Source organism: Procambarus clarkii, chromosome 26 (assembly GCF_040958095.1).
Source record: "Procambarus clarkii isolate CNS0578487 chromosome 26, FALCON_Pclarkii_2.0, whole genome shotgun sequence".
Classification (NCBI taxonomy): domain Eukaryota; kingdom Metazoa; phylum Arthropoda; class Malacostraca; order Decapoda; family Cambaridae; genus Procambarus; species Procambarus clarkii.
In genome coordinates this window covers 18,615,801-18,625,194 of record NC_091175.1, presented here as the reverse complement: position 1 = coordinate 18,625,194, position 9,394 = coordinate 18,615,801, and positions in this window count along the sequence as shown.

Genomic DNA, 9,394 nt, shown 5'->3' with positions numbered 1-9,394 from the left:
TTAGTTGAAGTTTTGGGCTCAAGAAAGTGTGTGGGGTAAAGGGTTGGATGAAAGCGGAATGCCTGAGCGCTAGTGAGCATTAAGAGTTAGCAAACTGAGCCCCACAGCTTGAGCTCACTTGCCTCACTGAGTTCCCAGAACGAGCCTGGTAAGTGAGCTCCCAGTTGGACTCCAGTGAGTCTCGTTGACCTCTAAACTTTAACCTTTCAGCCATATTTTGTCCCCAGTTTAAGTCACAGAAAGTGACCAACTTAGCCAACATGCAAATACAACTCAAGAAATATATAATTACATCTAATATGTTATGTAATATGTGTCTTGCAAAATATATATCACTAAGACATCACTCATGATTATTTAAATTAAAAAAAACAGCCTAGAAATAAAATTTTAAATTCGCCTTTCCGGTATTGATAAGTTGTTTATGGAAGATGCTAGGTGCCTGACAGCTGGGTGGACAGCGCTTCGGATTCGTAGTCCTGAGGTTTCGGGTTCGATCCCCGGTGAAGGCGGAGACATATGGGCAAAATGTTTCTTTCACCCTGATGCCCCCTGTTACCTAGCAGTAAATAGGTACCTGGGAGTTAGACAGCTGCTACGGGCTGCTTCCTGGGGGGGGGGAGGGGAGGTGTAACAAAAAGGAGCCCTGGTCGAGGACCGGGCCGCGGGAACGCTAAGCCCCCGAAATCATCTCAAGATAACCTTAAGATAGTATTCAGGACCAAGCAATAGATATACATTAAGTAAGTTTCGTACTTTTTACCTGAATTTACCTGTAGGCCACTATCTCTCTAGTAGCCTCGACGTGGACAGCAAGTCGACGATTGGGGATCATTTAGGTTGTTCAGATTACGTTAGGTTAGGTTAGGTTAGGTTAGGTCAGGTAAAGTTAGGTCAGGTTATCCGTTGTCGAATCGTCTTGTGTACGATGTGAGTTTTATCCGTCGATTCGACCCCCCTTCCTCTCTTTCCCCTCCCCCCTCCCCCCCCCCCCTCCTTCGAGCAATGTGGATTATGGGAATTATCTGTAATGTGTTGTTTAGTTATCTTTACTTCTCGTGTTCATTATGAACACTAGGTTATCTTGGATTGTTGTTATCGTGAAGTGACTGTGAATTCTTGTTTTAGGTGAATTAAATGTGGTGTTACTTTTAGTGGGTGGGCAACCCCTATCTACTAATTATTGGTTGTATAGTGACGGTTGTACATAACATATTACCACACATATTACTGTGTGCTAATATGTTATGAGTTTCCTTGCCACTGTGTGCTAATTACTGTATTTCCTGCATTCCAGTTTGGGGATAGGTTGATTGAGTTCAATTATCCATGTCCCTGCAACATATATGGATAAAGTAGGTGTCACCCACATTCTACACTCATGAACTGTTTATGAGTTACCAGAATCATGAGTGTGCTTCATAATGAGGATAGGCTGGGTTGGCTTTTGATGGGACTGAGCAGGCATTGGATATGTTTACTTGTCATTAGCTAGGATAGGGTATCCTGGCTAGGATAGGGTATCCTGGCTAGGATAAGGTATCCTGATACGCCGGTGAGCTAAATTGGTATCAAAGTTGGTTGACTCTTCGTCAGTATGAGATCAAGTATATAAATGGGTTGATCTAGAAAAAGGTTAGGCTGACAAGGTGTATGGATGGGGGTGTCTGGGCATGGGGGTGGTGCTGGCTGGGCATGGGGGTGGGCTGGCTGGGCATAGGGGTGGTGTTGGGTGGGCATGGGGGTGTGCTGGCTGGGCATTGGGGTGGTGCTGGCTGGGCATGGGGGTGTGCTGGCTGGGCATGGGGGTGTGCTGGCTGGGCATGGGGGTGGTGCTGGCTGGGCATGGGTGTGTGCTGGCTGGGCATGGGGGTGGTGCTGGCTGGGCATGGGGGTGGTGCTGGCTGGGCATGGGGGTGGGCTAGCTGGGCATGGGGGTGGGGCTGGCTGGGCATGGGGGGTGGGGGTGGCTGGGCATGTGGGTGGTGCTGGCTGGGCATGGGGGTGGGGCTGGCTGGGGATGGGGTGGGGGTGGCTGGGCATGGGGGTGGGGCTGGCTGGGCATGGGGGTAGTGCTGGCTGGGCATGGGGGTGGGCTGGCTGGGCATGGGGGTGGGGCTGGCTGGGCATGGGGGTGGGGGTGGCTGGGCATGGGGGTGGTGCTGGCTGGGCATGGGGGTGGGGCTAGCTGGGCATGGGGGTGTGCTGGCTGGGCATGGGGGTGGTGCTGGCTGGGCATGGGGTGTGCTGGCTGGGCATGGGGGTGGGGCTGGCTGGGCATGGGGTGGGGGGTGGCTGGGCATGGGGGTGGTGCTGGCTGGGCATGGGGGTGGGGCTAGCTGGGCATGGGGGTGTGCTGGCTGGGCATGGGGGTGGTGCTGGCTGGGCATGGGGTGTGCTGGCTGGGCATGGGGGTGGTGCTGGCTGGGCATGGGGGTGGGGCTGGCTGGGCATGGGGGTGTGCTGGCTGGGCACATGGGGGTGGGGCTGGCTGGGCATGGGGGTGGGGGTGGCTGGGCATGGGGGTGGTGCTGGCTGGGCATGGGGGTGGTGCTGGCTGGGCATGGGGGTGTGCTGGCTGGGCATGGGGGTGGGGCTGGCTGGGCATGGGGGGGTGCTGGCTGGGCATGGGGGTGGTGCTGGCTGGGCATGGGGGTGGGGCTGGCTGGGGATGGGGCGTGGGGGTGGCTGGGCATGGGGGTGGGGCTGGCTGGGCATGGGGGTGGTGCTGGCTGGGCATGGGGGGTGGTGCTGGCTGGGCATGGGGGGTGGGGCTGGCTGGGCATGGGGGTGGGGCTGGCTGGGCATGGGGGTGGTGCTGGCTGGGCATGGGGGTGGTGCTGGCTGGGCATGGGGGTGTGCTGGCTGGGCATGGGGGTGGTGCTGGCTGGGCATGGGGGTGGTGCTGGCTGGGCATGGGGGTGTGCTGGCTGGGCATGGGGGTGGTGCTGGCTGGGCATGGGGGTAGTGCTGGCTGGGCATGGGGGTGTGCTGGCTGGGCATGGGGGTGGTGCTGGCTGGGCATGGGGGTGGTGCTGGCTGGGCATGGGGGTAGTGCTGGCTGGGCATGGGGGTGTGCTGGCTGGGCATGGGGGTGTGCTGGCTGGGCATGGGGGTGTGCTGGCTGGGCATGGGGGTGTGCTGGCTGGGCATGGGGGTGTGCTGGCTGGGCATGGGGGTGTGCTGGGCATGGGCATGGGGGTGTGCTGGCTGGGCATGGGGGTGTGCTGGCTGGGCATGGGGGTGGGTATTCTGGCAGAGGCAACATCCTCGGACCGTACTATGACGCCTAGCTATAAATAACTAGTGTTTTCTTATTTACCACCTGCCCTAACCCGTCTTTACTCCCCTGTCCCGCTTACCTCACTTACCTCACTTACCTTACTTACCTCACTTACCTCACTTACCTTACTTACCTGTGACTGTACCCCACTCTTGACGTTCAATTACCAGTCTACTCCTACCTTAGCCCTTCCACTTGGCCTGGACGGTAGAACGACGGTCTCGCGTCATGCAGGTCGGCGTTCAATCCCCGACCGTCCACCAAGTGGTTGGGGCACCATGCCTTCCCCCGTCCCATCCTAAATCATCACTTCGTCCCATAGGAGAGAAAATGTCTCACTATCAGACCATCACCAGAGAGATCATGATTCACTTTCTAAGTCATCTTTCTCAAGCTCTCCAGGTGCCTTCACTCTTTCCGCTCTCTTTCACTTTGAGTCCCTCTCTCATTCCCCCCCCCCCCACTCATAGCCACTCTCCCTCCCCGGCCCCTTCTCCCCCACCCCCCTTTCACTTAGCCCTTCTCACGGCCCTTCACTCAGCCCTTCACTCAGCCCTTCTCACGGCCCTTCACTCAGCCCTTAACTCAGCCCTTCTCTCAGCCCTTCACACAGCCCTTCACTCAGCCCTTCACTCAGCCCTTCACTCAGCCCTTCACACAGCCCTTCACTCAGCCCTTCACTCAGCCCTTCACTCAGCCCTTCACTCAGCCCTTCATTACCATCTGTTAGTCCTCTTGTTTCTTCCCTGACCATCAATCTCCTCAATTCTCCTGCTCCTCTAACACTTCTCCATCCCCACTAACACTTGGAGGGTTCCCTCTAACACTTCTCCCAGCCCCACTAACACTTGGAGGGTTCCCTCTAACACTTCTCCAGCCCCACTAACACTTGGAGGGTTCCCTCTCACACTTCTCCAGCCCCACTAACACTTGGAGAGCTCCCTCTAACACTTCTCCATCCCCACTAACACTTGGAGGGTTCCCTCTCACACTTCTCCAGCCCCACTAACACTTGGAGAGCTCCCTCTAACACTTCTCCATCCCCACTAACACTTGGAGGGTTCCCTCTAACACTTCTCCAGCCCCACTAACACTTGGAGGGTTCCCTCTAACACTTCTCCAGCCCCACTAACACTTGGAGGGTTCCCTCTAACACTTCTCCAGCCCCACTAACACTTGGAGGGTTCCCTCTAACACTTCTCCAGCCCCACTAGCACTTGGAGGGTTCCCTCTAACACTTCTCCAGCCCCACTAACACTTGGAGGGTTCCCTCTAACACTTCTCCAGCCCCACTAACACTTGGAGGGTTCCCTCTAACACTTCTCCAGCCCCACTAGCACTTGGAGGGTTCCCTCTAACACTTCTCCAGCCCCACTAACACTTGGAGGGTTCCCTCTAACACTTCTCCAGCCCCACTAGCAATTGGAGGGTTCCCTCTAACACTTCTCCAGCCCCACTAACACTTGGAGGGTTCCCTCTAACACTTCTCCAGCCCCACTAACACTTGGAGGGTTCCCTCTAACACTTCTCCAGCCCCACTAGCAATTGGAGGGTTCCCTCTAACACTTCTCCAGCCCCACTAACACTTGGAGGGTTCCCTCTAACACTTCTCCAGCCCCACTAACACTTGGAGGGTTCCCTCTCACACTTCTCCAGCCCCACTAACACTTGGAGGGTTCCCTCTAACACTTCTCCAGCCCCACTAACACTTGGAGGGTTCCCTCTCACACTTCTCCAGCTCCACTAACACTTGGAGGATTCCCTCTCACACTTCTCCAGCCCCACTAACACTTGGAGGGTTCCCTCTAACACTTCTCCATCCCCACTAACCGGCCATTTTAGGCCCGAATTGAAGGACCTATGTTAAATCATATATATACTAAAATGGATTCTCAAACCGTCCCTTGGACCATCGGGGATTGAACGCCGACCCTGCTAGGAGCGAGGCCCGTGCTGCAGAGCTCTCCTTCAACCTCCTCTCCTCATCTCCCTGCTGCCCGTGTGAGATAGTTTGGAGAAATGATGGATTTTAAAGAGTTTGATTTCCATGGGGTAATGACTCTATATCGATCAAACTGCCTTGTTTGCTCCCACCTCCTGCCCCTACCCCTCTCTCTCTCTCTCTCTCTCTCTCTCTCTCTCTCTCTCTCTCTCTCTCTCTCTCTCTCTCTCTCTCTCTCTCTCTCTCTCTCTCTCTCTCTCTCTCTCATATGTTTTCGTTGGTTTTATTCTCTACCATTTGGTCTGTTGGTGTCAATGTGTCTCTCTTGTGAGGCCTCGGACATGAGGTAGGTTTCAACGTGTATCATTCATGTATGGGATAATTGAAGTATTCACGCACCTGTCAAGACACCTTGGAAACAAGTACGTAACTTCGTTCGTTTAACATTTTTACAATGTTTTAACTATGTTCGTTTAACGTTTTTAGAACGTTATAACTGTGTCCGTTCACTGTTTTACACCATTATAACTACGTCAAAATAACATTTGCTTTTTCTAAGAGTTTTTCTAAGAGTTTCTAAGAGTTTTAGTGACTAAGAATCACTGAAATGGGGTTGGTGTCTTGGTTCACTGGCCCCAGGGCTGCTCCTCACAATCCGACACTGCCTGAATCTTGCACTTTGTAAATTAGTCTTTCAATCCTTCACTATAATTCAACCAATTGTCTTGAGTTCTCGGTATTTTGTCGAATATATATATATATATATATATATATATATATATATATATATATATATATATATATATATATATATATATATATATATATATATCCTGGAAAACTTTCTTTCTCTCCTATTTCAATAAAACTTTGACCAGCCCTGTTGTTTTCTTCGTGGAGTTCTAAGGAAATATCTCAGTCTACTTCGATGTACACCTCTCGCTACAACGTTCTTAAAGTGTCCAGTGAAATCAAAATAACCTGATGTATCTGCGAGAAAATGATGAGCTCATCATGGTCTAGTTGGTTGTGCATGTGGTTGGAGAAACTAGATGTCGGTTACATCCCATTGGATGACCTCAGTGTTTTGTTTATTGTTATGGTGGGTTTTTTTCTCTTCGCTACGGCCATGGGTCCAGTTCGGCTACTTGTTCCTTCTTCGAGAGCGTTTTGGATTGATTGGTACGATGCCTGTCTCGCTTCTTTGCATGGTCGGTGTTCGATCCCCCGATACTCCAAGTGGTGTAGGAGGTGATGGCTTGTGAGGGTGAGAAAGAGGAATATTATGATGTGTAAGAACGCATTTACTTTGCTTTTCCTACAACTTTCCCTCTCTCTCTCTCTCTCTCTCTCTCTCTCTCTCTCTCTCTCTCTCTCTCTCTCTCTCTCTCTCTCTCTCTCTCTCTCTCTCTCTCCCTCTCCCTCTCTCTCTCTCTCTCTCTCTGTCTCTCTCTCTCTCTGTCTCTGTCTCTGTCTCTCTCCCTCTCTCTCTCTCTCTCTCTCCTCTCTCTCTCTCTCTCTCTCTCTCTCTCTCTCTCTCTCTCTCTCTCTCTCTCTCTCTCTCTCTCTCTCACTCTCTCTCAATCAATCAATCACACATCAGTTGCCACCGATCAATTTCCGGTACAAATGTCATCAAAAGTTGTTAATACAAAGGCAATAATAACGTGTTATGACATCCCCTTAATTAACAGCATCCCAAACACCCCCAACCAATTAATAATTGTTAATTACATGCTAAGCTAATTAGAAGGGCGCTGTTGGGGGAAACATAGCGGTTTATTGCTACTGTAGAGAAAAGGAACTAGGTTCAACAAGGTTAGCAAGAGGTGCTAGGCTAGCAAGAGGTGCTAGGCAAGCAAGAGGTGCTAGGCTAGCAAGAGGTGCTAGGCAAGCAAGAGGTGCTAGGCTAGCAAGAGGTGCTAGGCAAGCAAGAGATGCTACGCTAGCAAGAGGTGCTACGCTAGCAAGAGGTGCTACGCTAGCAAGAGGTGCTTGGCTAGCAAGAGGTGCTAGGCTAGCAAGAGGTGCTAGGCAAGCAAGAGGTGCTAGGCTAGCAAGAGGTGCTAGGCAAGCAAGAGGTGCTACGCTAGCAAGAGGTGCTACGCTAGCAAGAGGTGCTACGCTAGCAAGAGGTGCTAGGCTAGCAAGAGGTGCTAGGCTAGCAAGAGGTGCTAGGCAAGCAAGAGGTGCTAGGCAAGCAAGAGGTGCTAGGCTAGCAAGAGGTGCTAGGCAAGCAAGAGGTGCTACGCTAGCAAGAGGTGCTAGGCTAGCAAGAGGTGCTAGGCTAGCAAGAGGTGCTAGGCAAGCAAGAGGTGCTAGGCAAGCAAGAGGTGCTAGGCTAGCAAGAGGTGCTACGCTAGCAAGAGGTGCTACGCTAGCAAGAGGTGCTAGGCTAGCAAGAGGTGCTAGGCTAGCAAGAGGTGCTTGGCTAGCAAGAGGTGCTAGGCTAGCAAGAGGTGCTTGGCTAGCAAGAGGTGCTAGGCAAGCAAGAGGTGCTAGGCTAGCAAGAGGTGCTACGCTAGCAAGAGGTGCTAGGCTAGCAAGAGGTGCTAGGCTAGCAAGAGGTGCTAGGCAAGCAAGAGGTGCTACGCTAGCAAGAGGTGCTAGGCTAGCAAGAGGTGCTAGGCAAGCAAGAGGTGCTACGCTAGCAAGAGGTGCTAGGCTAGCAAGAGGTGCTAGGCTAGCAAGAGGTGCTAGGCAAGCAAGAGATGCTAGGCTAGCAAGAGGTGCTAGGCTAGCAAGAGGTGCTACGTTCAACAAGGTCTCTTGTTTCACGTTAGAAAGTTTCCTGCTTGAAACTTGAAGGAGAAACTGAAACTCTTTCTGCCGCTTCATTGATGTTCTGCTAGGAACTCTGGTGGCGTACAGGGCCTCATCAGCTCACTTGTGGCGTTCGACGCTCTCTCGGTCCAGGTCATGTTGGTGGCCCTTATCTACCTCGGTAGATTGGTGAGCCCCCTCATCTAACAGGGCACATTTGTGGCTCTTATCTACCAGGTTATGTAGGCTGCCGCAGGAGCCACGTCACGCAGGTGGGAAGCAAGGATCAATGGAGAGGACCTGGGTTCGAATCCTAGTTAAAGTGGGGTCAAGCTTGGCATCGTTCTCTACCTGTTCTTCTCCCCCCCCCAACCCCCAACCCCCACGACCCCTCCACATGCACACAGCTGTGATTGAAGACCTGGATGTAAATTGTCCTGATATTCCAGCTCCTTGTCCTCATATCCCCAGCTTCTTGTCCTCATATCCAAGCTTCTTGTCCTCATATCCCAGCTCCTAGTCCTCATATCCCAGCTCCTTGTCCTCATATCCCAGCTCTTTGTCCTCATATCTCAGCTCCTTGTCCTCATATCCCAGCTCCTTGTCCTCATATCCCCAGCTTCTTGTCCTCATATCCCAGCTCCTTGTCCTCATATCCCAGCTCTTTGTCCTCATATCTCAGCTCCTTGTCCTCATATCCCAGCTCCTTGTCCTCATATCCCCAGCTTCTTGTCCTCATATCCCCAGCTTCTTGTCCTCATATCCCAGCTCTTTGTCCTCATATCTCAGCTCCGTGTCCTCATATCCCAGCTCCTTGTCCTCATATCCCAGCTCCTTGTCCTCATATCCCAGCCATGTGGTGTATAGTCATTTTGACTTAGCACCTCTTGCTATTTTCCATTCCATTACACGTCCCTGGGATGTCCCAGTCCCGTATCCCACACAGAGACTCTCAAGACTGCCACAGGAATCTGGGAAGGAGGAGGAGGAGGCCGGTAGCCGAAATGTAATTACCCTCTGATGGAATCTGTATGTTTACCGTCTTGGGGAAAAGTTAGTAGAGCAGGAAATATGGATTACGGAGTCCAACGTCTCTTAAAAACTAGATTAAACTCCATTATTTCATTTGTCTTTTTGGTTTTTAACTCGATAAGGTTGTTGAGGGGATGAGAATGCTTTACTAAGGCTCTGAATGGACTACTAACGCAGAGGCGGCATAAAAATTATACACTGAGTTGAAGAATTTTATCTAGTAAGAATTTTATCTAGTAAGAATTTTATCTAGTAAGAATTTTATCTAGTAAGAATTTTATCTAGTAAGAATTTTATCTAGTAAGAATTTTACCTAGTAAGAATTTTATCTAGTAAGAATTTTATCTAGTAAGAATTTTACCTAGTAAGAATTT